At 39.2% G+C, this 25592-nt stretch overlaps 1 long non-coding RNA gene across 1 annotated transcript; it reads left to right on the forward strand.

The window, feature by feature from the left end:
* Positions 1-4644: 4644 nt before the first annotated feature.
* On the forward strand, positions 4645-6967 carry LOC132991579 (uncharacterized). Its single transcript, XR_009676202.1, has 2 exons — positions 4645-5021; positions 5052-6967. It is a non-coding gene; the product is annotated as an uncharacterized LOC132991579 (long non-coding RNA).
* The last annotated feature ends 18625 nt before the right edge of the window (positions 6968-25592 follow it).

A 25592-nucleotide genomic window follows, 5' to 3' on the forward strand; every position in this document is an offset into this window, starting at 1 on the left:
GGAGGGTTTATTAATCAAGCATCTCAGATTAATTGTTATGAAGTGTCACCCGTAAATTCTCCATTTGGATTTAATAATCTTGGAGGTAGACTTAACAATCTTTGTCGTGATTTGAGTTTTATTGAAGAGGCTGCAGAGAGAGAGAGAGAGAGAGAGAGAGAGAGAGAGAGAGAGAGAGAGAGAGATGCAGTGACACAAATAGCTTCTCAGCGGACAGTCCCTCTCTGTGTGACAGTTATGAAATACAATTATCAGCCAGATCTGCTTAAGAATTCATCAACTGCACCCCTGCCTTCCAAGGAGAGAAGTAGGGGGAAAAAAACCAACATACAAAAGCAAGTCTTAACTGATAAGACTTCTCTTTTCCCCCGCAGCCCTTAAACTATCATTTCAATTCTTCCTGCGGCTCCGACATGTTACGTCGTTGTAAAGGTGCGCTATATTGCTTTGAAAGGCTGCCGCGCTTTATATTAAAGCATAAATCACGAGGTAATCAGAGAATATGGTAAATGACACACCACATGCAAATCAGCCAGATAGTGAGTAGTGTGTTTGAAATGTATTAGCCGTTGCTTTTGCGTCAGGGTCAGTAATAGCAGTTAATCTCCCCCGCGCAGTGAAAACATACTGTCACCAAATCACACGGCGCCCTGTCAGCGCTCAAAAATAACCGAATCATAAAAACGCAAATGATTTCAATCAATTGTCGTCTAATTGCAGTCATATCTTTTGAAAATGAACGCAGAACAGCCACTATGTAGGTTGACAGTATGCATACCATTAGCATAGCTTTGCATATTGCAACAGCATTAATGTTAGTTTTATTGGAGGCTCTGGTTTTTCCTTGTTTTTTTCTGGCATGTTGGTCTTAAAGGAACAAGGACAAAACAAGCCCACTTGATTGTAATAGAAACGGAAACTATCATTAAGACGGTTAAACAAAATGAGGCCAATTTCTGCCTCAAAGTGGAGCATGTGGCCTGGTTTCTATCTGAGGACAATATTTTGTCTGATCCAGGGAAAAGCTAGCTCCAAAGAAAAGTCGTCTTTGCCGACAAAAGACAGATCTGAGGGATAGAAAATGACTCTGTCTTTGTTCGCAGTAATAATGGGAAGTCTTTATGTGACAATTTTGGGGGGGAAAAAAGCTGTGGAAGCTTGTTAACCATGTGCCTTTAACTTACACGTTCCCCATCCGCCAGATATCATCCTGATCAATGACTCCGCGGCTCCCTGAGAAATGACGTTTAGCCGGAGACGCCGTAAATGTTTTAAGCTATCAACACTGCTTCATCCTCCGTCACTGAACACCGCGGACCATCTTTCACTGACACTACATGGGTGGCGGCGCCCCGGTTAAGTCCCAGCACATCTTCTCTCATCCGTAAATTGCAGATGTCTGCTTGTGATGTGCGACTTCTGAACGGGTTCCTTCACTTCAAGCTCATCTGTTTTTCGGGGGAGTCTGGAAGTGCTAATTCAATGAGGATCATGGTGGAGAAATTCCTAAATAATGTTGTGACACTCGAGCACCGCAGGAGGCCGGACTGCAGGCGGGCCCACTTCAGCGTGTTTACACGCACTGTAATAATGTGATTAAGACGCGAGTAGAGCAACACAAATTACCATCCATCTATCATGTTAACTATTTAGATCTATTACATGAATTACGGTTGTTAATCAGAGGGTGTAATACTTGATTAACAGGGCATAATTAAACATCTCTTTCAAATTCCTCCTGTCATGTGATCTCTTTATCAGCAGAGTGAAAGCAAGGTCGTTTGACAGGAGTGATGTCTGTGAAGGACAGCTACAGTAACACTCACATTAATACATGAGGGACTTTATAAAGCAATGAAAAGGTCCATGCTTTATTTTCAATATTGGTTTATGACACTACATTTCTAGGTTTCCTCACATCCTTATTTACTTCACCTACCAACCATATCAAATTGTGTTATAAGATAATCAACCTATTGCCTTAAATATCAACATCATATGCCTTCAATAAACTATGTGTGACTTAACTCTGTTAGGTTACAGTAAGTGGGTGATCGACAGACAAATGTTTCTATTGTTTGAGTCATTAGATATGTTTCTATCTACTATCTAAGAGTTGGAAATTAGCAATAGCTCTAAACTCTCTGTGCAGCACATCAGTTTCATGCTCTGTATTGAAACTATGTTAAATTGAATTCTCCCTATCAAATCGATGCATTATTTCACTTTGTGCATAAATAAAGAGGAGAAATGCAAACAACTTGAATCAAAATTGAAAATATTCAAAAACGTTTTTATGCTTAGCGGGGGTAGAAAGGTTGAATGGGTAGGACACAGAAGATGCAATGCAGATGGAAAAAAGTAATAAAAAGAGTATAGGTGGAGTTGGATGTATTTTGTGTCTGCCATGTGGAGACTTCCTCCAATGGCAAATTCAGTTGCACACCTAAAAAGGAAAATCCAAAACGACATACGTGCTTTTGTTTCTTTGTATATAAAAAAATTATTTAAAAAAACTAAAACTAAATTTTTGTACCCTAAACATCATGTTTGACTGATCATGTTTCAAACCTTACCAATCTGAACCAGATTCATGTCTTGTCATAAAGCCACCTCATTTCAAAGAGATTTGAAGCAGGTTTTTAGGTCACAGAAAAAAATGTTGTCCTGCAGATTGGGCGGTGTTATCTACAAGGTATTTACAAAATCAAGTACCTATATCTAACTTTCAGGATCTATAGTGGCCATGTATGAACTATGTCTTTGTTGTGACTTTGTTGTCAAGTTCCCTCCCACATGTCAAACTGGTAGTTCACATTATGTTACCAGTATCCCATAGAATAGAAAAATAGAAAATACTTTATTGTCCACCCAAAAAAACAACATATCAGAGTTAAAACAAGATAAAAAGAGAAACAGATGAACTTATAATCACAATAGAAGCTGTAATAAAATGAGCATTAAGTGCTCTACATTTCATTAAAAAGTCTGAAATATACAAAGTGTGTGAGGTGTGCTGAGGTAGCAGGCTTAATATGCCTCTGAAACTCTGATAACTCCATAAAATGATAAATCACCAAGCGTGCAAGTCAATGCGCCAAAACAATAATTTATTAACTCCTTTCAAATCTACTTTTTATCCTAAACAGTGGCCCGCACAGCAATAATACACTTCATAAAAAGCTGATGTTTTTGTTGGTTTTTGATAAAAACCAGTTAAGGTTCATTTTAATTTCAACTTCGGTTAAATATTAACAGAATTAACAGATATCGAAGTTAATGTCTTTGTTAATGTATTAACAGAGTTACATTTCGTGCCCACCTCTGAATACCGTAAACCACAACGTGCAGGCTCTGCTAGCTCTTTTAGTAGCATCTGTTTTCGCTCAGTTTGCCCTCCTACTATAGTGACAGTACGGTAGCTGAGCTCTCAGCCTTTGGTGAAAGTTTTGAAGTGCAGCCCCACTTCCTGCAAGTAGCGCTGCCCACCTCCTCTGGTCACTGGTTAAACTGTAATTGAGGAGTGTTTTCAATCAATCCAGCCCTCCACAAGCTTTACTGAACTGTAGTATATCACGGTTTTCTTTAAATGCATGATGAAGAGCTGATGAGGGTTAAAAGACGTTAAAAATTGGCAGCAGCAACCTGGTCCGCTTTGCTATGTATCCCAGCACAGCATGCAGTACACATATACTGGTAAGTTCATCTTATACAGCAGATTTGACTGTTCGTGCTGGGTCTGTAGCATTACATACAGCGTCCAACAATTATGGTATTTATATTATTTTATATTAGTATGGGTAGAGCCAATATTTGAGTGTAGGCGGGGGATCAGGAAGGAACAAACTTGTTTCCCTCATGCACCAATCATGCAGCTTGTAGTAATTTCAAAAGTAGGGTACATTGGTTCTACCAAAAAGAAAATAATTTAATGAATACACAATCCAACTCTCCACCCCACTGTCCCCCTCTGTTCTATACATCTGCCCCTGTGGTCAAGGACACCCATATCAGTGGACGTCAGGGTGGGCCCCATCCATCAGACAGCTCCGGGTAATGGAATCAACCAGTGACAATGATCATCAGCACGGCAAACAATGGCCCATAAACATCCCTTGACAAGTGGTCAAATGCAGGCGAGGCGGGGTGGGGGGTTGGGCGACGAAGGTTTTGAGGGATTGTATGCGAGCATGTGTGTGTGTGTGTTGGACCACATGTGTGAGTGAGTCAGAATGGCTGTAACAGGAGGTGAAACTGTGCGTCTGAGTAACAGAGAAATGGCGAGGAAGATATCTCCCCGGGGGGATAAAGAGAACGTGCTACCTCCCAAAACAAATGTCCCCCATGGGTCAGAATTCAGACATACCTCAGTTCATTTTTAAGAGTTTGCTTCCCCGACACTCTCTTTATCGTCCTTTTTTCCACGCTCCTTTAAAATGAGTTTTATCTCTGTTTTGTTTTATCAGATCTTCTGAAAAACTGGGGCGAAAGATTTATATGTTCCACCTTTACCTGTGTTTTTGAAAACAACGTTTTCATTCAGAAGAGGAAATTGCACAAAGTAAAAACTTAGATAAAGACTCCTATTCAGTCCAAACTTAAAATTGCTTGCTCCTGCCAAAACGGTGTGTCCCTCTACAGAACGTCAGTGCAGAATAAAAGAAATAATTAGAGAAAAGTTGAGGATTTTAAAAGCAAGCAGGAAGTCGATTTCTCTCTTCTTTATGTGGTAAGTTTCCATGGCGAGAAGTGGTTTTTGGTTTTGTCAAGCTGGGTTTTTCGTCACTCCTCTTTTTTTTGTCAGCTGGTTTCTGTCTCAACGTCACACACACACGCATACACACACGCATACATACCAGTTTAATTAGCCATCATTTATCTCAGTTTTCCCTCTTTTTCCACTGTTTATCCAAACGTCAGGAATGACACGGGCCAATTAGTGCAATGAAATAGTTTAACCCTCTGTAACACTTGGAGCAGTGCACACCAAGGGGGATATTTGCCTCGGAGCTCAAGGACGCGTTTGTGTTTGTGTGTTGATGTGTAAGTAGGAGGGGTTCTAACAAAAGAAAACAGAAGAAATAAAGCACAGGAGTAAGATACTAGTGTTGTTTTTCCTCGATTATTAAGTCTGTATATTTTGTATTTTTATTTCAGGTTCATCACACAAAAGAAGTGTTCTTTTTTGTGGGGAGGGGCACAAAATGTGTGATAATGCGACGGAGAGTATCATTATTTGAAGTTTTGTCATTAGTGGCGGGCTAAATTGACCCTAAGATTGCCTAGCACTTCAAAAACACAGAAATCCAGGGTAACAGCTGGATAATAGTTGCAGCAGTGATTTACTAATTGTCTCCAGGATTCAGATTAATAATTGGCAAAAGCTTTAGCACAAGTGCACATCTAAGTACTCTTTGTCACTCACTTGTATCTTCAGGAAAAAAAAAAAAAAAAAAGCGCAAAAGGCGGCTGAGACGATATCATTAACAGTCTCTCCAAATTGAAACAGTCATCAAGAGTGTCTTTTAAATGTCTCCGGGAGCTTCTTTTTTTTTTTTTTTTCTCCTCCGTTGAGTGCAAATGACATCTCGCTCATTTTGCTGGTGGCAACATGACTGATGTGTTGAATAAGAAAGTCCGTTTTGACGCGTTTGAAGGCTGCGGGTTTTTGAAGTATATGATTCTGAAGTGCCGGCATATGCTTAGCGAGATAAGTCATTTGACACGCAGACATCACAGCCCTGCAAATCTTTCGTCTGGCTGCCTTGAGTGTCCACGTCGGGCGCTTTTTCAAGAACACTTTGCGACTGTCACAACTGACTGTCAAGCGCGCAAATGACACACGCAAACGAGCTTCATTCTGAACACAGATTAAGACAGCTGTCATATCAAAAAAAAATATCAATTCATCCGGACTAAAAATACAGTTAATTTCATCTCGGGCGCTTTAAAAAATTAATTTGCTATTTAGGCACCAAAGAATCCTCCTTTTTAGCATCAGTTTGTTCATTAGAGTAATTAAATTAGCTGCTCGTCCTCGGGAGGGAAACAAGATTTAACACGGGATTTATTGAAAGCAACACGGCAATAACACAGCTATTCAGATGACGGAAGAGCTTCTCCTGCTGGTATCTTTCCCCGAATAAGGCATTTGACTGAGACACATAAAAACTACTATACACACAGAGACAGAGTGTATGTTTACACACTAACGCACGCACACACATGTGTAGACAGGGGGTCAGAGCAGCAAACGAAGTCGCTGACATCGTGGCACTTCTTTGGCAGCGTTATGCAGGTGTTGTCTGCACACAGGCTTCGGAATAAATGGATCTGAAATGATTTACCTAGGGTATCAGCCACCTGAGCACAGACACACACAGACACACACAGACACACACTTCTTCCCTCCCTCTTACTGAGACGCTGACGCAGACACATACCAAACACCGGGAGGGGGAAAAAAAAAAGGAAGAAATCTGGCAGAGGAGCATCCTATTGTGTCGTCCTGACTCACATTATCTGACAAATGCACAGATTCACCAATGTGAGCTTCATCCCACAGGTTACACTCTGCTTCTGCGATTTGAGCTGATTTATACACATTTTGTTTTCAGACATAATGGAAAATATGACTGAGGTCATGCTTAGTGTAGCTCATCCTCTGACCTCAGCTTCTTCAGCCACGTCTGCAACATATTAAGTGAAATATCCACCATTACACGCTAACCGCTAGCGACGGCTCTGCACAGGCAGCAGCACAGAGAGCGAGTGGCTCAGGGCGAGACATCCGGATCACGGCCGCTATTGTCGCTTATAAGCCACTCGCAATCATCCTGAGGAAAGGAACACCTTGTGTTTGTTGTGTGTGTGTGAGAAGAAAAAATACAGTGTATGTACATCAATAAATAACACTGAATTTGTACTGTTGTTCAAGCTGTGCAGCCATAAAATCAGCTGGATATGATACTTTGTCTCTGTGTGTTGTTTCTAAAATGAAAAAAACAAAGTGGAACTCTTCGTTTTTCAGAATGAACATAAAACACTGTGATAATTTTAAGCAATTGAGAAAAATATTAACATCTTACTTTTAGCCACAACTGTTTCTTTTATCAGGTCAATGTATCAAACACAAGCATTTTTATACATCAGCATCTAAAGGTTTTAACCTCAAGCTATGAGTGTGACATGGCCCAGAAAAGTCTATTATCTGCCATGGAGTGCAAAGCTTGGTAAGGTATAGTTACTTACACTTTCCTCATATTCAACCCCCCTTCAGCTGCCCAAAGTTAAAGCACATTCAACATGACTATAACTCAACCCTCATGTTCCTTGTCCAGTGATATTCTGCCATTAACAGAAAGTACGCTAATAAAAGAACAACTTTTTTTAAGTCAAGCAAACCTTGATTTGATTTGATCACTGAACTACCAAGTAACTAACTCAACTGGGATTCCTGTTGTGAATTCTAAGCACCTTTAAAGAGATCTGAGAGGATAGGTGTGAGTACTCGGATACTCAATATTGTGAGGACTTTTCTTTAAAGGCTTTATATGTGATTTTTTTGATCCAGCAGATGTCGCCTTTGAACACCAGTATGAAACCAAAACAACTCGCGGTGCATTGTTGTGTTAGCATGCTAATGCTAGCGATCTTTATTGTGCTCGTATCTTCACACTGCATGTAAATTTACCTGAAATGAGCGTGATCTAGAAACACAGTTAAGCAGTGAGTACAGTATGTTATTCTTCTTTTCTCTAGTCCCTCAATTAAACAACTTTTATACACGAGGGGAGGAGTCAGCCGGCCGTCCTGGCGATGTAAACAAAGTGAAGATAGGACTCTGAAAACTCTGAAAACATCACAGACAGTGGGACTTGGGTGTTACACCCATTGTAGACAGTCATGACTCACAGAGTTATTTTCAGAGGATATACTTGATTTATATTACATTTAAGTGTGAAAAATCACATATAAAGACTTTAACTAAAACTGAAAGATAACTCATTTCAATGATCCGGCTCTCAGCATCACAGTGAAATGGTTTGTAAGATTACCACTGTAAATTCTTTGCACCACTAATGAAAGCCATAGTCTTCCTTTATGTATGGAGTGAAAAAAAAGTAGTGCGAGCAGTGCAACCCATTTAGCATCATTATACTATTTACACTGATATTTGTTAGGGATGCACCGATGCATTGGTTCAACACTGTATTTGCCCCGTTAACAGACATGATGTCAGTAGGCGATGTTTATCTGTTGTGCCGAATCAATTTAAGGCTGACATCTAGTCAGGAGGGGGAATAGGAAGGACCAACAACAAGCATATGAAGGAGAAATGTCCTCTCTGCCTTGTTTCAGGCACACAAAGGGTTAACAGTCGGACTGTGCATCTCTGATGGGAGACACGTCCCCAGCAGATGGGAGAAAAGTTTGACACTGACGCAAAGGAGAAAAACAACAAAGTCAGGAGGTGAAAAATGAAAGGCGTCACAGAGATACATCATCATCCACCTCTCTGACACTCTGTAGGTTCTGACCTTACAGGCGGCTGGGATGTCAGAGCGGAGTGCCAGACCTCTCCTGGTCCAGGAGCAGGCGCAGACGATTTCAAAAACAGGCCGTCTGATCTTCACACAGACAGCGCGGTGAAGATGCAGCGGGTCAAACAGAAAACGTGAGGAGTGAGATAAACAGATTCAACGTCGGAAAAAGAAGAATTTACTAAAGTATAAAAATACAAAAAATAAAGTGTTAACATTTTTAAATGTATCTTACTAAAAACTCTGCTGCAGTATGTCCTGCACAAAGTGACACCCTTGTTAGGTTTGAGAAGAGTTCTCTTGTAAGCCTCACTATAATGTCACAGTTGTACTTTTTGTGTGTTGTCCACTCTCACAGTTGCATTAGTTCTCCTGCTCTCCACAAAGTCCAATTTAAAATCAGAGACTATAAGAACAGGAATATCATTAGAATTGTACTAAAATATATTATTGACCTTTCCAGGGTTGTGTGAGTGGACATCACACCCAACATTTTTTTTTTAAGTCTCACCCCTTGTAGAGTGCTATTAACATATGCTGCTCTCAATAAATTATCTGGTTAAAAAAAATTAAGCACAACTCTAGAATTTTATGAGCCTGTAAAGGTGAAGGCCATGCATATTAAGTTTTTCATGCACGGTGAACTTCTGAAGGTATGCTACAATAGGTTATATAATTAATTTCTGCAGGGATCCCCCAGCCATATATTCTCAACATTCTCCTCATGCTTGAAGGGTGATAGTAGCTCGGTCAGAAGAATGTGAAATTGAGCACCAAGATTCAAAGATTAAAGAAGATAATTAGCTAGGAAACAGACAAATTGAGATACCACTCTGTTGTAACGAACAATTTAAGAAATATACAAAGCAGATGATTCAATTGTTGTCACATCTTATCAGAAATTCATTTTTCATGAGTGACTTGTAAAAGTTTTAAAAGGTAAGTTTAACCAGTCCCTCCAGGAGTTAGCACACTTTTTCAGATTGTTTCAACAAAAAAACAAAATACACAAAATCCAGATTTTTGCTGCAGCTTTTCTTGGGATTTTTGTGCCATTATTGGAGAGACAGGACAATTGATAGAGTCAGACATCAGGGAGAGAGAGAGAGAGAGTGGGGAATGACGTGCAGGAAAGGAGCCACATGTCGGATTTGAACCGGTGCTGCCCGCTTTGAGGACTACAGCCTTTGTACATGGTCGCACAAACCAACCACTCTACCAACGTCGCCACGCTGCAACTTAAAAAATGATGCAAGTTGCAATAGTTTGAGAATGTTTCTGTTTAATGAGAACAGAAACTTCGGAAACTGTTCAATAAAGTCTTTCATAGTCTGAGTGGGCTGTTTGACTAGTGACATCATGTCCTGTCCATTTTAGCGTCCTAATGCAAACAGGAAGAGAACATTTAGGAATGAATGAAAGCAGTTGTATTAGCCATGTTAGCTGAATTTGCACTGTGCATGCACATTACATAGCTGTCTATATGCTCAAAGGAGAATCTGTTATTATATACAGTATATACTATTGTTTGTGTTAATGCAGGTGCACCAGGGTGATCCGTGCAATTAAAAAAATGTGACGGTGAGTGGACAATGCAAGGTCACGCCAAATGTATCCTGATTGGTTAAATATGGATTAACTGCAACATAGCGACTTTCTGGAGAGATATAGTTAACATGTTTAAGCCACACAAGTTAATAATATTGATGCACGATTGCATTGATGGGAGTTTATATTATTGATATGAAAACAGAACTAAAAAATATAATTTTGAAATCAAGACTTGATCAGAATAATTCAGGAATACAAGAGCTGTTTATTTAAAGGTGTGTGTGAAAGCTCAAAGCACACTGCAGACATTTGCCATTTCTTACCAATCTGAACATCGCATACAATCTCTTTTCATTCAAATGTAGGAAAAATAATCTGGCTGCTAACAGAATCGGGTTGTTTGCTCAGAGCCCTGACCACACTGAGGTTGTTTACTGAATGTAATCATCTGGTTTACTGATGGAGTTAATTTAAACCTGCACGACATCCTCTGCGTGCAGGAGAATGCGAAAATCATTTTGCTCCATTTCTTGTGATAATTGCTTTCTGGGGCATGTTTTCATATCTCAACATCGCTCTCTTTTCTCAACCTTTTTTTCCTCAAAAATATTTTTTATTCCAGGAACGACAAGTTTGAAGCTGAGGACTCGTTTGAGTTGTTAAACAAGCTCTTAAACCCAGCTAACATGTAACGAGGTGATTATGATGATTAAAGTGTGATGTGTCGATCTTTATCAGTTTACTGCTGATATCAATCATTACTCTTAAAGCCAGTGATAAAGTGAACCAGTCCTAAAAATACTACCTCTACCACACAAAGTGCATACTGTGTGTACATTTCCCTATTTGAAAGCATCAAGAGCAATTTGTTTTAAAGTGCACAGTGTACCAACAGACCACAGGCTTTTGTTCTCTTTGCAGTGACATCCTGTTGTGATTTTCATTTGAGTCACAGTGTGAAATACTTGTTAATGTTATAAGCTCTCTCTCTCTCTCTCTCTCACATAAATGTTTCCCTCTTAACCCCGCATACAGATGTTGTATTAACTGTCTCATTACACAAGTTTTGCACACTCCTGCTAATAAAGATGTTTTTACCCACCAAGTTTTTATTTTAACTTCCTAGTCTTGATTCTTTTGAAGATCTATTTTTGGGCTTTTTGTGCCTTCATTATAGATAGAGATGGAAATCAGGGAGAGAGAGAGAGAGAGCGGAGATTGACATGCAGGAAAGGAGCCACATGTTGGATTCAAACCTGGGCCCCCCCCCCATTTGGAGGACTACAGATTCGATACGTTGGGTGCATGCACTAACCATTGCGCCACTAGCGCCCGTCTTGATTCTTTTTAATCAAATAATGAATTGCAATTAGAATGTAGAGATGAAAGGTGAAACATCTTTTATGTTTAGTTATCTCAACGTTTGTAACACTTTTGGATGGAAAGGTCAGTACCTTTAACAAAACACATTTTACTACCAAACCACCTTGCTCTAAGTTGTACTAAATCATTTGAGTTGCTGTAAATAACTAGAGCCCGACCAATTAATCATCCAGCCGATAATATCAGCTGATATTAGCATATTCATTGACTATTGGACTTGTCTAATTTTCTCACAGATACGCACCGATATTTTGAGATTTACTCTCCAGTCAAATAGCATTTGATTTGAGTATAGTTGTAGCCTTACTTACTAGCAGAGTGTGCATGGATTACAACAAGCATTATCACTCTGACCATCTTGTCTTCATTATTTATTTTTTCCACAAGTATCGGATCAATACATGTGTTTATCTATATCAATCAATCTCTACAGATCCAGATCAAAGAAAGATATCGGTTAATATATCCGTATCAGATTTTTTCTCTTCCTTATATCAATATCGCCATCGGCCCCAAAAGTTCCATATTGGTCAGGCCCTAGAAATAACCAAACATATTAAATCATGCTATATGTGCTAAGGCAGGGATGTTGTAGAGAAAGAAAAAAATGAAACATATTCAATAAATGCTTTGCAGACACTTTATCGGAACATGTTTTCACATTATGTTGATTAAAATGGACTTCAGAGACAGTTTGACTCTGTTTGTCTCTTTTTTTTTAAGAAGGCTTTTTGGAGTTTAATATAAAATGTCTACAAGTCAGAGTTGTTTGTTCTTTTACTGAGACAGTAAAGACAACTTTATTACTAACATTATTTTTTCTAGCCTGCCATCAAACTCTTCATGCATATATCAACATGTTTAGCTGCCGAAAAAAAAAGAACAGTCAAAAGAAAAGCTGCGAACGGTTAATGATCCCAATGAAAATGAACAGTGAAAATAGACTTAATCTCACATGATTACCTTTAAAAAACTTGTTGTTTTTACATTAAGAGAAAAAGTAGTTCGTTTTTGTGAAGTAAAACTTTTATACCTTTATTTTCTTTTGACTAAAACGAGACATTTTTTGAGAAAAAACACATATAAAGCTCAAATGTATATAATGACAAGAGGTGAAAATGAGAATCCTATCCTTTTCCTCAGACCATTAGCATGCAGATTTAAGATAGTCACTACCTTCAGAGTGGAGACCTCTCGCACAGTGTCGGCATCGATAACCAATCACATTGTCTGAATGTTTGGGTTCTTAGCATATTTCCAGTTTATCATGAGATACAGCTTCTCTATGTCGGCTGAAAGCAGGTCGAGGGACTGCAGCTCAGGAAACTAGTGGAGAATAAAAAACAGCACTTAAAAGATTCAGATGATTTTGAGTTTGAAGTACATTATCTGTGCATATATATCATGTTCTACTTATTTGGTCATACCCCCCAGGTTAGGCCATCACTATTTCTCAGATCCTGAAGAAGAAGAAGCACTTGTTCTCCTCTACCTTCCTTGACAGTAAAGTTTTTCAGTCACATATTTTACACATCACACTGCCTACTCCTCCCAGCTCCTAACACAGACAACACCACACACGGGTAAGTTTGCACTCTGGAATCAGACAGCTGAATGATCCAACACAACACAAGCAGCACAACGTTTCTGTGTACTTGACCTCTTCTCAACAAGTCCAACCGACACCAATATTGCCTTCTGTTGCCACTCAAGTCCTGACAGCTGACTGGACACGGAGAGAAAGTTTGGTTCTGTTTCTCTCTCTTCTCTATCTCACTCTTACAGCTAAAAAAAATCTAAAAAACAAGCAAAACCAATGCACCGGAGGGGGAAAACGACATGCAACAATAGCATCCACCGATAGCACTGTCAAACAACGCCATCTCCCTCGGATGTTAAAAGCTTTAAGAGCTGAGGCCTCGGTGACACCCGTAGCCTCTGGATGTCAAAGATGGTTGAAGACTTGAGAGCAGGCCCCTCTGTTTTAAAAATACTACGTGTGGGTGTGTGTGTGCGCACGTCTCCAAGCAGCAAAAGTGACATTTGAGGGGCACTTTACAGAAGCAGCCAGTTGCTGGGGATCTTCTGTATCACCTAAAGAGCCTTTGTCAGTCATTGGAAAGCTGTCACCTTTCGGGGGGCCGATATGGTAGGGGGAGCCGGCTGACAGGTAGGAATTAATGAGAGGTGTATGACAGCAGACCTCAGTGCTCTTGTGTATGTGTGTGTACGTGGGAGTTTGAGAGTGGAGGTCCTTTGTCTCAAGAGGATGAACCACCTTCTTTGTCATCCAGAAGCAGGTAGAATAGGCAAAGTGCTGGAGGGAGGCAAAAAGCAGACTCATAAGATTTATCAGTATTTATTAAGAGGGGGTGTTACGACCCAAAATGCCAGATTTTGTAAGCAGCTTTTATGAAAAAACTAAAACAAAGAAGCGGCTTTGTTTAGGGACATTTTTTCAGTGAAATTCTTGGGATATAAAACCGTTGAAGAGTAGTTGTGGTGTGGTGAGTGTTCCTAATAACTTTACAGAAACACTCAAAGTTGCAAAAGTTAAAAAAACATAATTAAATTGTAGTTTAAAAAAAAATATATGTCAAAGCACCAAACTCATAATTAGTCCCAAACCCGTCAAAATAGTGAGCTTAGATAAGTTAAATTCAAAATGAACACAACATATATTAAAAAAGTCAGTTATGATGATGAACCTTATTTCAAAGGTCTAATATGTAGAATTTTTACACTAAAATGTTTTTTTTATCCCTTGAGTACTTACGTTATCTCAAATATTTCGCACAGTTTTCAAAGACCGACAAATACGTAATTTTGTAGTTCTGTCTTTTGTGGCAGCCGCCATGACAGACACTACTTCACAATGTTTTTTAGTTGCCATGGAAACACCAGATTTTACGTCAAAGACCGTTGCATAAGGAAGTGGGAACTGCTACTGAAAGCTGCCGTTGCTGTACCTGCTGCTGTGATAAAAACTTCATGTAAATTATACCTGGATACATCTTCTGTAAACGTATTCTCTTCCTCAGGTCCGTTTCACCCGTTCATCTTGACAACGTTCAACTCAAAGTTTGTATTCATATAGGGGGAGTCACAGAGAGAATCACTCCCATGATTCCCCGCCAGCCTCGACGTCATCTTTTGTTATTGTTTTGACTGGCAGCGTAATTTACATACAGTGCATTCAAAGAAGAATCTCAGCATTTATCACTATGCTTGTTAAAGTTGTGGTGACTGGACAAAATGAGTCGATGATGCATGGCTGTGGGTTATATTTGCGCTGATTGTTGTGATCGCAACTTTCCAAATTTGTGGAAGGACAGATTCATTTAACAGACTCACACAACATAATCAAGACTTCAGAAATGTTTTTGATTGCATAGTGAATCGTTTGATTTGGGCGAAAGCGCCACAAAAAAGAGCGACCACATTTCAATGGGCAGCCCCTGACTCACTTTTCTCATAATAAACACCTGAGCACACATTCAGTTCAGGAAGCAATCACCCAGCGTGTTTTCACCTCTGATCACCTCTGCTACACGAGACCACGAGTACAAATCCTGGCACAACAATTGAAGAGGCTCTTCAAACATGGTGCCAAATTACATTCTCTTTTACCAACATGTGTGTGTCTGCCTGCTTTTGTGTGTGTGTGTGCATGCTGATGTAATAATCTGTGTTCCCTTCCACATTACACAGTCCTCCATTGCAGTAAATGAGTTCTGTCAATGTTTCTGCATCTCAATTACACAACAGGAATAGTAGGCAGCGGTGTGGCGGAGGAGGAGGAGGAGGAGGAGGAGGAGGAGGAGAGGGGCAGCTCATCAACATGAGCAGAGGGATCAGAGGCTCGGGCAGTGACTTATTCAAACCCAGGAGAATGGCATCACCATAAGTTTACAAATCTGTGGTATTTTTCAATATGTAGGGCACCGTCAAACCACTCCCCTCAATGGATAGACTGAATACGATTAGTTTTGAAAAATAGGCTATTCATACATGTACTGTTTAAAAAGGAAAAGATGATGTAGTTTTTCAGTAAAATGTATAATCTATCAGTCCAGAGTGTCTGGGCCTCCATTGACTCTGTTTGTAAGTTGCATATGCTCATTCGCTCCTCTTCAATACAAGAGGAAGGAGCTTTGATAGGTGCAGTAAAAATGCGCCCCTGAACACATCACAGACCAAAAGGAGGCAGTAGTAGGTGTCACATGAACTGAAACATAAAGAGCGAGTCATGCAGTTTCACTGGATCAGAGCAGCAAATTAGACTAGCATGAGTCAGCAGTTTTTAAATGAAATTCAAATTCAAAAAACGTTATTTGTCCCCGGGGGGCAATTCAAAGGCACACAGAGCAGTAAATTAACAACAGTGCAGGTACGAAACATTTGAACCTAAATATAAAGTGTCAATTGAAATAGTTGAGGAGCTGGACAGCCCTGGGAACAAAGGGCTTAAAGTTAGTCTCTATAGAGTTCAGGAGAGATATGTCTGTAAGTAGCAGAGCATGTTACGTTTTTTTATGTCAAATACTTTCCTAAATCAAAATTATCACAATGTTACTGTTTGCCAGTTAATGGCATTTTGCAGTACGTGTTAGCATCAAGCTAACAAACTAAGACACATTCCGGTCCATCTGGGAGAAATTGTGCCCCCCCTTGGAGAACAATAACACACCAGCCACAACTGTCCTAAAACTTCAAAATGGCTACTTTGCCCAACTCAGTGATGTGATTGCTATACAATGTAGAAAGTTATTATGATGGATCACTACTGAAAAATCATCCCTAATTTAAGTTTTTAAACTACATTCTTCATTGCAGTCTGTTGAATAGATTAAGAAGAATACAAATCTGTGGGAAAACATTAACTGCTATGGAGTAAATTGAGCAAGTGAGAATTTTCAAGAAAAGATGCTTGTGTTCCCGAAAAAGCCCCGCTGCATACAATCCACTCAAGGGTGTTTTTTACTGACAAGAAAGTGAAACTTATCTGAAGGCACACACTGTAAACACAACACGTTAGCCAGTTAGCTCATTCACAAGCTAATGTGTTTAAGGCACTGAATACGGGGCTTTTAGCAGGAGTGTGACATCATGATGACCACAAACTCTGGAAATGTACACCAAAGTTACAAAAAGACATCATGCTGTCACATCATACATCATGGTCATCTGTCATTTAGCTTTACGAAGCTTACCTCACCGACAGTTTTTCCTAAAAACTTCTTGTTGGATTATTCTCTGACTGAAAATATGCAGTCTGAATACTAAGATAAAACTCCAAGAAAATAGAGAGTAAAAGTGTGTTTGATGCACATTTCAGGGTTCAAGGTTTATATTGCCTGCAAAAATATTGAACTGATCTAGTTCTAGTTTAACATATCTATGTGGTTTCCTTTTAATTAAAATACAGAAATAAACTCTTGAAAATATTTCTTTGTAAATCTGAAAACCAAAGTCAGCAGGCCTTAGAAACAAAATCCAAGGACAAGTAAATCTGAGTATAAGGTGTTAAGATGTGTGTGAGTGTGTGTTTGCCTGTGTTCTGTTTGGTGTGTGAGTAAATTCTGATCGGAAGATGTTGATTTAAATAACTGACTCTCTAAGGAGCTGACATAAAGCTGGAAAAAGAAGAAAGAGATAGAGGAAAAACTGAGGAAGAAAAAAACACACACACACACACACACACACACACACACACACACACACACACACACAGCCTTCACCGAGTGAGTTTATCAGCTTGGCACCTGCTACTGGAACATTCTTGATGAACCAAAGGTTGTCTTCATTAAGCGCATTAATATTCATGACGCATGGTAATTTTGACACGGAAAAGGTCTTGGTAACCTTTTCGCGTGTGAGGAAATTTTTTTACTTCTCAAGGAAATTACAGTCCGGCAATGACTTAATTAATGCTCGCTTTCTTGGCCACGGTTTGAGGGCCTGTCAGTTTGGTGCAGCACTGGCTGTCAGGCACGCCGAGGGCTTGCGGAGAGAAGGATTGAAGGCGAGGAAAAGACAGGAGAGGAGAAGAGAGAGGAGAGGAGAAAAGAGAGCAGACAGATGAAGTCAACATGAACTCATTTTACCCACAAAACATGGTAATAGGTTTGCCTTTTGAATGTGCGTTTCCCCCCCTCACTTGCACATTTATCTGACCTTTTTCCACACTTTTTTTGATTAACATGAACCAGTTTCTGACCAAAAAAGATTGGAAATAATCATGAATGTGTTCTCTTTGAAACCAAGATTAAACATATTCCATATATGGTCGTGTTGCCATTCGTATTGGAAATAATCGATCACTTTTTGATGTCTTTCTTCAATTTCAAACAACTGTGCCTTGTTGGAGTAACACTGACTTTAGTTGACAATTTTACAACAATATCTGTGTTCAATTTCGCTTTTAACTATTTTAACCACCCAGAAACACACACACACATGCACGTCACACACACACACAACACAAACTAGTTTCCAACACAGTGAATCATGGCACATCCTGCTCCACCATTGGGCAGTAAAAAATGTGAACATAAGGCAGCATTTCCTTTATCATGTCCCATAAAAATAGCAATTTGCCCAAGCCCTTGTAGCACAATATGGAAGGCGGTGTGTTTGGATGATAATGTTGGGATGACAGATCGTTCCATACAGGGAGGTTTCTCTGCTGTCTGCCTGCCCTGCGCAATAAATCGCACAAGGCAGACCAGAGAGAGAGAGAGAGAGAGAGAGAGAGAGAGAGAGGGAGGAAGTAGATGGGAATGAAAGAGGGATGGTGAAATGAAAGACAATGAGAGAGGATAAGACGAGGTCAGGGATGTTGCAGAGGTTAAATCTACTGACAATCAGTTCAATATGAATATGGACATCAAAACCAATTTGGTGTAAAAAAAATTAAATTTATGTTTAAGCTAGAAAACAGATTGCCTCATAAAACTGTTTTATGTGATGCTTTTATTTTACCTTAAGCTTGTGTGTTGTCTAATTTACACCTAGAAGAGGCTTTTATTTTGTAGGGACTATGGTAAAAAATAACTTATAGAAAAGTAACACTAATGAGGAGAAAAGCTGCTTTGAAAGATTAAGAAGTGAAATATTAAATCACGGAAGAGACAAAGATTTATGCTGGAATATTGTTATGTTTATGTTTTGTGTATGTAGACATCTAGTTGAGTTTCTACATCTTTTTTCCCGCTTACCAATAAATCTTTAAATCACCATTTGAACAATTACGATGAAAAAAAAGGCTTATTTTGCATTTAACATCACAAAATTTAGATTTTTACGAGTAAACATATGAAACCCTACGACATGCTATTACATACTGTAGTTGATCACATGTGTTGTTGAGGTGACATGATTACTTTGTCACTCTGTAAATATTTCACTCATCCCTGATTAAATTAATGCATCTCAAAGAAATGCCTATAGGGCTGCGGTGTGCATGTGTGGATGTGACAGTTTGTTGAATATGTAAATGCAGTTGAGTCAGATCCTGAGACTGATAAAGTAGCTCTGTCGATGTGTGTGTGTGTGTGTGTTACTTATTTTTAACACTCAAGATGTGTGTGTGTGTGTGTCGTTACTGCTGTGCTTTGTTGCTTTGATCACGCTCACTCGACTCATTGCTCACTGCACAAACCTGCCTCAAGGAATATACGTGTGTGTGTGTGTGTGTGTGTGTGTGTGTGTGTGTGTGTGTGTGTGTGTGTGTGTGTGTGAGTGCGCATGCGTGTGTGTGTGTAAACAACTGTGTCCCAACTACGTCCCTCCAAAATTGAGTTTTTTCATGTCATCACGACAGACAAAAAGTAAATCTTTCAACCCAAGCTGCTGTTCTCTTTAAGTCCCATTTTACATTTTAAACAATGAACAAGTATTTTTTTTGTAACTGTTGCACATAGACATACACTCTTAATATATTGCACAAATTATTATTGTATCATTTTGTACTGTTTCAGAAAATATTTGTTTCTGACTTCTCAAACAGTCCAGTGTCACATATCTGTTGAAGTTATAGTAAACTAACGGTTATAGCAATTTATTCTCCAAGATAAATGAATGTTGAACTTTTGATTTTAATCAGATAATACACATTTTGTTTTATATTCTGTCTTTTACAAAACACATTTGAAAGCAAAGATTACAATACCATTAAAATAAAATAAAAGTAATAGTAAAAATGATTATTGGACAGACATCAATTGCTGATATCCAATAAAGTAACTTAGGCTGTATTGATACATTTTTAATGGACTATGTATATTCTTCTGACTTGGGATGGGTAAGAGTACTGACGAGCGACGCAACAAAGAAAACAAAGCGAACCGCCAGGAGGTCCAAGTCACATTTACCCATTTACACACAGATGGCAGGGGCCGCTACGTACTGTAAAGTACCCAACTGCCCATCAGTACAATCCATTCACATGCATCTATACTCCCACAAATGAACGGGAGCAGTTTTATCATTTTGGGCGCTGTCTTGCCCAAGGAAACTTCAACATGTGACTGCAGGAGCTGGGAACAAACCCCAAACCTTCAGTTTGAGAGATGACTGACTCTACCACTGAGCCAAAAGGTAATGATAACAGTTTTGGTACAACTCTAACTGTGCCATCATCGTCTTGAACCCAACCAAGTTCTGGTTACATTGTGTGCATTGTCTTTTTGAATTCACATTTTGAAACTAACACGATAGCATTTTGTGTGTTTCATTAACTCGTCTCACATCTCTGTTTCTATTTTGGTAGGAAACCTGGGCCATTCCTAAAGAACTGCTAAAAGTCTTGTGTCTGATTTTTCTGGTCTCTAGAATACTGTCAGAAATGTACTTTTAATTATTTAATTTTCTTAATGAGGAAACAATTCTATGACAATAAGGGTTTGTATCATTTCTACTGTCCAGCCCAAGTACATGATACACTGGATACATGTCTTTGCTAACAGGCCATGTATGATGTCATATGCAGCACACTAAGAAAATAAGGAATCTGACCAAAGAAATTCCCTCTATTTTGCATGTTTGCAGATGTGTCTCGACCTCATCCATTTCTTTGTCATATCAGCATGCCTTTACAAGCGTACTGTAGATACCAGTGCTTTCAGACAGAGCTTAGGACTTTGTTTACTCTCCAACCACCAAATAGAGGAACTGCTTAATGAGGCAAAGCTTCAGCCTCAGCAGCCCATTTAAACACGCAGCATCAACTGTTATGACTGTCCTAAAACAGAATGGCCCACAAACACTTACATTTACTGTTTGTGAGTCGGATTCGGTACATTAGTTTCACAGTTACAGGCCTTTTGATGACAAATAACACCGAATGACAAGTGCAGAATCTGCCTTTGTGCCTTTTTCAAACATGATGCTCAACCCTTCATCTGTCCTGCCCGACTGTCTGCATCCCCCCTCTCTGTTCCGTGTATCTGTCTCACATTAGGTAGATAGTTGCTGGTCTCATCTGTATCATGTCTCCCACCGTCCCCACAGGAAAACCACACAGTTGCTTGCTTAAGGATTCAGGAGCCACAGCCCCGTCCTGCTCACCCATCCCATGGATCAAACTGACACTTGGTCAGCATCAGCACATTATGAACTATGGCCACCTGCCACCGCAGACACATTGTTCCCTCTGTAGTAATGTGAAGAATATAGAGGGGACCGGCGCGCTCGGCCCGATGACAGCTTATTCTCTCTCTTATCTCCTCTGCGGTGTGTGAAAAGTGGACGGTAGGACTGCAGAGACGCGAGGGAGTGGATCATCCTACTGGCACCTTTTCGTGTATCCTAACCTTTACTCAGAATTCAATGTTTCAACCCGGAGCCGAGGTCAGTTTGGCTCGTGCTGTCCTTTAACAACAGCTCTGTGAAAGCCAATGCTGAGATGAACCGTTCACATAAACATCAGTCATCTTCAAAGTAAGCCAGTGTCCATTCTTTTATTTCATTTTAATCTTGGATTTTTTTTATTTTTTATTTTAATCCCTCATTGTAATCTCTTATGACAAGGCTTTGTTGAAAACTCAACACTGATTGGTCAATGAAGGCATGTCTGTGCTATTTTATTTTGTATTTCTGTTGCTAAAAGAACAGTCCACTGCAGCTGTAAAAACTACTGTGGTCCAAATCTAATCATGTCTTTTCTCAGAAAAAAAAAGTCTGGTAAATTTGCAGTAGGTTCCTAATGTAGGAGAAAGGAAAATAAATGAATAACAGCAGAGAAAAAGGAAGAAGCCACAACAAACACAGAGCCGTAACAGATCAAATTACAGAGAAATCAACGTAATGTAAGGGCAAAGAAAGAATTTCCCACATATAGACAATAATCAGTCGGGTTGCCACTGAAATATATTTCCAAATTTGTTTTAAATAATCCATACTTGCCATCGCGTGCACCCCCCTACCATAAAGACGCTTGTGTTGTAGCGATGGAGTCTGTCGTCTCTCATTCAGGAAGTCTGGGGTTCCGTCCCCAGTTCTGCAGCCATATATGTCAATGTGTCCTTGGGCAAGACACTGAACCCCAAATTGCTCCCGCTAACCTAATATAAATATGGTATGACCGCCCCCCTTCCCCCACCAACTCCATGGCCTGTAAAGTGTTTTTCTGTCAGAATGACTGGTGTTGGATATGTTGAAATACTGTCTATGTGCAGTCCTGTACTTGTTTCACTTTGTTATCAGTTGAAATTAATAGATGAACTAGCAGCTTATTAGACACATTTTAGGAGGCTCCAGATACAACTAGACCAGATTTGAGTCACATGACCTATTTTTTCATGTTGAAGAAATTAGTTCTTTGTTTGTCAAGTAAACCATTTCCATGTTTAAATTGTGTCCATGTCTTTATTTCTTCAGTAAGAAGACATGAAATAAGAGGGGTACTGCACAGTAAGCCAGTTGGGGAAAGTCTAGATATTTTCAAAGATATAATTTACTCTGCAATATACAGGAACAGTAACATTCAAGTGAGGTCAAACCGCCCTACACACACCTTCAAAAAGAGAAAGTGATCCACATTCAGACATAGCTCATTCATTTAGTCAAATATATTGTAAAGTAAGGCAGAACTTGGAAGTAAGAGATTGTAATACTGCTGTACCTTGAAAAATCCTGAACACACTTTCTTTGGATTTTCATCATAATGATGCAATCTCCAGTGAAAAAGATATAAAAAATGACCTAATTTCCAAAGATGAATCGGACCAACACAGATACAATCAATTTCCCTATTTCCTATCTTTGAAAAGGCACACACACAGTTGGTGAGCCAGATAATATTTTTTTTCCTACCTCTGCTAAAAATAAAAGAAGGTTTTCTGGACTGGACTCACCACAGCTCCCCTGTAGGATGTCTCACGGCTCTCCAGATCCCGGATCCAATTGACACCCTTCATGTTTGACCAGGTGGCACCCATCCACTGAATAATGAAACAGGTGATTAAAGTGAGTGATGTCCGGCCATCTATTCACCCAGGTCTGCTCTTTAATGCCGCCATTAAGCTCCTGTGTCTAAACTTAGCTCATCAAATGGCCTCATTTATGGTGAACTGGCAGTGAACAGTATATAGAGCTGAGATTGAGGAGCACTTCACATCATCCACATTTGGATTTAGTCTTACAAATGAATCTGACAGTGACACTGGAGCATGTTGTTGGACATGAGAGGAGGGTTAGGAAATGGAGTTTCTTAATGTACACCTCTTTTATATAAAATCTATGTTAATAAGTAAGCAATGTTACTTCAGTCCCTCAAACTGTAAGGTTTTGAGGTACACAATAGTCAGAAATGATGTGTGCTTTTCAAAAACACCCTGTTTGTTTCCACAAGTAATGTACAAGACTTCCCAACAACACCCATGGTATCAGTTTTTGAGGCAATATTTGTATGATGTCATGTATTCCCTGACTTCTTCAAACTTTAAAAGGTTGTCGAGAAATCACAACCTCTCAGTTGAAGAGGAAAAGTTGGTTTGTCATGATGCAACGTGGGACACGTTAATTTGAAACAGACTTGATACATTAATCATGACCAACATTAAAGATGTGACCTTAACATCATTTGAAGTTTCGGGTCCACTGAGGATACTTGACATTTTGTCAGACAGAAACATTCGATCTTTACTGAGTGATTACAATTGGACTTTTCTTTAATATAAAAATATATATCAAATAACTTTCTTTTATAATTGAAATCCTTTAGCCCATAGGCAGTATGGTATTATACATTACAGTATTATACAGTATTATACAGGACAGTACCAGCCAATCTTGGAACCCATTAGCCAGCGATGGATGATGACAAAGCCTCTGGGAGTGATTGTAAACTTCTCAGGGTCTCTGGTGTAGCCAGTGGTTGGCAACAAATGACTTCTAGCCCTTTCCAAGTGTTGCCTTTGTTTACAGTCTGATAGGAAACTTGAGAAGCATTTACGTCTAAGAGTGGCGTGTAAGTTGCAGAAAAGTGTAAGTGTGTTTTGAACGAAGTGTTTCCTGGAGAACAGTCAATGCCTGTTGAAAGCTTTTGGACAATACTACTGGAACTACAAACAGAACCTAAGACACTTCAGTTCTTACATATTCTGCACTTAAATTGCAGAATATGGAAAAAGAGACAAAGGACAATTAACAATGAGGTTTCACAGCCCTCTGCAGAGTCCTGATATCACAGAGACATTATGGAAATGGAAGCTTATTGTCTTGTTTAGCCTGTGATTCAGAAAACCCACATTGGGCTGCATGTATGCAAAAAAGTAAATTTTCTTTTGTTGAATTAGTTAAATATTTAGTTAATTAAGGATTAAAGTATCAGAAAAACAGCTCAATATACACTGCACTACATGTAAATTGTAATTTCTTCTTTTAGAGATGCTAACCTCTCAAACCTTTTCTCATGTGGTCTTCGGGGCATGGGCACCACTTGCTGCCACAGTGTGACATTACCGCCACCTGGCATGTCAGTTCTGTCCGTCAAACGAGGAGCCTAAGTGGAGAGGGGGACCCAAACGTGTCACTAACACTCAGGTATTACAGACAGCTAAATGTGCTAATGGCCTAGCTAATGCAGTGGAATTCACCGGTGGGTTGACCACACATGCACGCAGCACAGCCGCATGAAGACGTACCCGCTTTCACTCTGACTCTGTCGCTCAGTCACAGCTGAGGTACACGGATATTCACTCAGATGTTAACACACAAAGTGGGCAAAGAAATAAAGACACTGATAGAAGACATGACCACTCATCCATCCTGTCCGTCAGAGGAACAAATACACACTTAGACATATAAAAAGGTGGATAAGTTATCCATTTTGTCTAAAGGTTAGTCTTCTTATCTTTTAGCTTCTGATAGAAACACTTAACAAAAAATAAAGTACACTTCTTCATAGATGATCTGATTTTAGTCTTATTTTCTAGTAAACAACATGGTCTCAAGATTTGATCCAATTTAATCGTTTGAATCCAATCAGATTCTACTTTTGAACAAATGGTCCATGCACTTTACTTTCTTTAGGAAATAACAACTGAAATTGTTATAAAGGTAAGTGTTTATTATTGTATTGTTATTCTGCTTCAGTTTATAAATTACTTTAATTTAAACAGTTTGTTAAACATAAATATATCAATCAACCAACCAACCAACCAATCAAACAATTATTCAAACAATCAATCAATCAAACAATCAAACAATCAATCATCAATCAGTAATGAACATACAAAAATGTAGTTTTTTTGACTGCTGGTTGTACCAGTTTGTCAATAAAAATACTTTTGATGGACCCTTTTTCAGCTACGTTCTGACAGAAAAACTACACAATGATTAATAGATCTATAAATTATTAAGAGTAAAGACATAATCAATGGCTCACTCTGAAATGTGTTTTGGTAGAAATGTATTTTTGCAGCCCTGCATCACTGTGAACCTTCTTAACATGTGAGAGAAAACTTGAGTGAGGTGATATTGATTTATGTTGTGTACTTTTCATTAATCTTCTCTTGTGTTCTTTTCCCTTATGGTCTTAAATCCAGAAAGGATCACCCAATAGATATTTTCTATGTTGCCATTACACAAGGAAGCAAATGTTTTTGCACA

Source organism: Labrus mixtus, chromosome 16 (assembly GCF_963584025.1).
Source record: "Labrus mixtus chromosome 16, fLabMix1.1, whole genome shotgun sequence".
NCBI classification, from domain to species: domain Eukaryota; kingdom Metazoa; phylum Chordata; class Actinopteri; order Labriformes; family Labridae; genus Labrus; species Labrus mixtus.